We start from the raw sequence: 4,715 nt of genomic DNA on the forward strand, positions 1-4,715 counted from the left end.
AATTTCACTTCATAATTAACCAACAAAACGTCTACTGGCGTGTCATGTTACTGTCTCTTATACACATCTCTCAATAAAAATTGTGTTTATAAAAGCCGCATGGGGGTTTCTCATGTATATAGGACACTCTTCAATCAAAAGCTTGATTAAGAGCAGTATTGTTGCTAATTTGGACCAACACAACCTTACAACAATCTACACTTCTTCTTTTTGGGAGGTTCTGGAGGTTCTAAGGCAGCCAATATAGCTTCATCAAATACATTCTTCAATCCTTTCTGAAAAACCAATATATCAGAGTATTAAACAAGTTATAATAAATATTAATAGTGAAAGTATAGTACAGTAGCTGTCTCTTATACACATCTAGATGTGTATAAGAGACAGCCTTGATAGTTGCATGGATATAATAATTAAAATGTAAATTAATGTACTTTATTTAAAATAGTGTTGTTTGTTTGTCTAATGTTTGAATTATTATTATTATAGTTTGTATGACTAGGCCTAGGTCGCGCCAGGCAGTGAGTAGTATTCCTTATTACATACATACAGTACTGCACTAAATGCTAGGCTATGCAGATGTGTATAAGAGACAGGTTACAGAGAGACGGTTAAGTCAACGTCAATTCAATCATGGAGGAATAATTCAATTGAATTAATAAACGTATTTCAGTCCGATGACTTGTTTGTTTATATTTAGGCCTATGCCTAGGAGGATTAACACAGTCAGTGTCTACCCAGCAGCAGTAGCGCACTCCTGACCGGGACACTGCTCCAGTCCCGCAGCAGGTGAGTTCGCACGCAGCCATATCCAGCTGACAGTAAAGTTATTAGGTTTATACTACTTGCCTAGACTTGTCATGCCGTGGCGACTTGGTCACATTACTTGTGCTAGTGCATTTTTTTTCATAATAGCCTAGGCCCCTAGGCCTACTAATAATACTATAGGCCTAGTTGTAGGCCTGGTTCTATGAAAAACTGTCTAGTCCTAGGCCTAAATGAAAACTGCACTGTCTAAATAAAGGTGATATGCTATAACACTACAGTATATCATCAGAGCCAACACCAATTCCTGTAACAATAAGATTATTATTGATATGCTGTAGGCCTAGAAGCTAGGCTACACAACAATAATGCCTCATTAAATAATAACATGATGCATATGTTACTCCAAACCTAACTTTCAGCTGTTGTTGAAATGTGGAATTCAAATAAAATATATACAGTATATACAGTATATATTTTTGTAGGACAAGATATGTGATATGCTGAAACATAACACTCTGGTCACATAGGTATTTGCCAGTCGCCATGATGAGACAAACATACTACAAACATTTGCCATGAGTACAACCACCCAACATTGGCATCTACGAAAGAAGGTGGTACAAAGCATACAAGCACCCAGCAAGACATTAGCAAGAAACACTGGTTGTTTGCTGAAACTTGTAATGAAAGCTACACACAATTTAAGGTGAGCAAAAGAAAAAGTGAATATCACTGTTCAGCCAGAGTACATGAAACAAATATATTGGAATGGTAAAAAAATATCAGCATTATGTGTCAGTTTTATTTAAAAAGAAACAACAATAATACATTACATACAAGTAGACAGGAAGGCTTCAATCAAGTAATTAAAAAATCTGAAAATACTGTCAATGAATAGCTTTCCAGATTAGTACATACAGTATCTCAGTATGGTATGTTATTGATAAAGCAGCAAATGCCAATGTTTGATAACATTTTTGATTTTTAACAAACCTGGTTTTGCATTATTGTAACTACTGTATACTTATTTCTCAATAGGAGCAAATGACTGGCTCAAATGCATGTGATGCAAACAGTTCCATCTGTGTGGATATGATGAAATGGACATGTCCAATCCATGGTTAGCAGAAGGTGACGATGCTCAGAGCTCTGCAGCAAGTGATTGAGGCCAAAATATTTCAAAAGAATTAAATTAAAATGATTTATCTAGTGATTTTTTTTCTGAAGATATACTGAAATGCCACACACTTAAGTTTTTGTTTTTTACGCATCTGGTTTATATTGCAGCATCTGGTTTATATTGCATGCCAAATTTATAATAAATAAATAAATACTGTACCAGTATTACTGAACCTGTTTCACTTGCAAAATATCTTTAATATTATTAAATGGTATTATAATCCCATTCAATAGTAATCCTTTAAAGCAAATATGTGATCCAGATTTAGAAAACAAATTGTGAGGATTAATTTTGAAATATGTAATGTGTGAAGTTGATAGTACAGTATGAAAATGTGGCTCAATATATACAGGAAAAACTATTTTAATGTATGGATTTGTACAGTCTTGTGTAAAGTTATTCTATGAAACTGATTATTTTTTAATGCCTGGATTATGCCTATGTCTGCATGCTGATCAATTTGGTATTGGAATTTAAGAGAAAGCTTCAATTTTTTTGCTGTACACCTTTTTTTTGTTTAGTATTTTAAAATATATAGTTGAACTTGCCTATGTCATATTGAGAAATTGTTTGATCCTAACACAACAATTCGGCATGTGAAATTATTAAGAGTATATTATTAGTCGTCTTAGGCAAGTTTAATTTCACTGCTCTATTTATCATGTCTGATTGTCTTGTATTATTTGCCATAGCCAAGATTTCTTCTTTCATGATGATATTCAACATTCATATTTTTGGTGCTTCACTTAGTTATTGTTGTACATACAGTAAATTCAAGACTACTGGTGTTACTAAATAAATATTTTGAAACGCAATTTATCATCCTTGTACATGGCAAATAATTTATTACAAGTGTATTTTCTCACAGTTAATATAAAATTGAAAAAACATTGTACTGTACTTAACAACAAAATGTTCTTGAAATCAACTTCGCTGGCCTATCCGCATCAATAGCAACAATTTCAATTACAGACTAGGTCTGGAAGGTTACACACAATTGACTGGTGCAGATATACAAAAGCACTAGGCCTGTGCTGATGAAATTTTCAAAAAAAACGAGCACAGTTTTCACATGAATTGTCAAGAATGAATCTATTACATAAGATCTGTTGCATTAATGTGGATGGAATTATCAGGTATCTTCCATAACAATTTATAAATAATTCTTCCAACACAAAGTTTATTTCATCATCTTCTATAGCATCAAAAAACCCAGGGCAGTCTTCACAGCTTCTGGGAACTTGTTCCTAATCGCCTACACAGTGCAAGATGGGATGACCCTTCTGTCAGATTTCTTTAGCCTGTTAAACACCTACCAAATGAAAGCCATCGATATCCATCATGTCGGCATTTCCTGTAAGAAGAGAAGTACAATAAAAAGTTTGAACAGATTAGTTTTAAAAAAATCAGAGTGACTATTCTTACACCATTCAAAAATAATTAGTATTGATATTACAATATCTTTATAAGGAATTAATCATTCTGGCACTAATCATCAATGATAATTTTTGTTGAAAATATATATATTCTAATTAACCATCACTGTCAAAAGCCCATATTCAAATGCATTGCAAAGTGGTGTAACATAGCCGCGACCTAATTATTTTGAATAGAATTTATTACTTCATTAATATAATACTTTTTTGTAATATAAAAATAAAAATTAGTTTAAAATTAAAAATTACAAATGAAGACAATAACAATACAGTATATGTATAATAGACTATCTTGTTTCTCAATCTTTTCTAATGTACAGTAATAATAATGCCCCTGTATTTTGACCATCAAAATGGCTGGACATTTGAGCCTCTACTAGTTTTTGATCCAGCATGGAACCACCAGGGCCACGCCTAAGGCAGATGGTTGTATTTCCGAGCAGAATGCCGAAAAATTAGTCTTTGAACTAACTTGGATACTGTATATAACCATTGCCAATATATCATGCAGAAGTTAAGTTCTGTGCACATTTTTCCAAGCCATTTTCCGCGCAAATTTGAGCTAGTTTTCAAGGTATCATCCACATTCCACAACGAATAAACTGGCATTTTAATAATGCTGTAGTATTAGTAGTAGGTCCTAGATAGTTCCATGGATCTAATAATTAACATGTAAATTAATGTACTTTATTTAAAATAGTGTTGTTTGTCTAATGTTTGAGATATTATTATTATAGCTTGTATGCCTAGGCCTAAACTAGGGGCCTAGGCCGCGCCAGGCAATAGAGTAGTATTCCGTATACTCTACATACATACAGTACTGCACTAAATGCTAGGCTATGCCTACACAGGTAAGTTGGTATTAAACACACCTATTTAACGCCACTATTAAGATCACCACTTCCAAGACATGCCTAGGCCGCGCCAGGCAATAGAGTAGTATTCCGTATACTCTACATACATACAGTACTGCACTAAATGCTAGGCTATGCCTACACAGGTAAGTTGGTATTAAACACACCTATTTAACGCCACTATTAAGATCACCACTTCCAAGACATCCTTATCCAAACCAGCAACATATCTTTTTGAAAGATTGATTCTTCAAAACCTTCGACTTATTATATTATTATTGAATATTTTCGCCAGTCCTAATTTTTCAATTTTCATCAGTTGGCTAGTGTCGTTACCAGCTCGTTACGGTTGAGTGAATTAGCTGACTCCCTGTCTAGTGCAAATTTCCGAAATAAAAACTGGGGCAAATCGTTATTTTAAACATAATTGAGACATTTTCAAAAGTGAAAAACCATATAAATGAAAAGATAGTAGTATAT

At 33.5% G+C, this 4,715-nt stretch overlaps 1 protein-coding gene across 1 annotated transcript in view; it reads left to right on the forward strand.

The window, feature by feature from the left end:
* Window positions 1-3,282: 3,282 nt before the first annotated feature.
* The window catches only part of LOC117125568 (ciliogenesis and planar polarity effector 2-like), a 7,648-nt gene continuing 6,215 nt past the window's right edge, over window positions 3,283-4,715 (forward strand). The window contains exon 1 of the mRNA XM_033272097.1: window positions 3,283-3,301. The gene's annotated coding sequence lies outside the window, so the exon portion shown is untranslated. The remainder of the gene's footprint in view (window positions 3,302-4,715) is intronic.

This window comes from Anneissia japonica, unplaced genomic scaffold (assembly GCF_011630105.1).
Source record: "Anneissia japonica isolate Jap-2015-1 unplaced genomic scaffold, ASM1163010v1 scaffold284781_len14310_cov183, whole genome shotgun sequence".
Classification (NCBI taxonomy): domain Eukaryota; kingdom Metazoa; phylum Echinodermata; class Crinoidea; order Comatulida; family Comatulidae; genus Anneissia; species Anneissia japonica.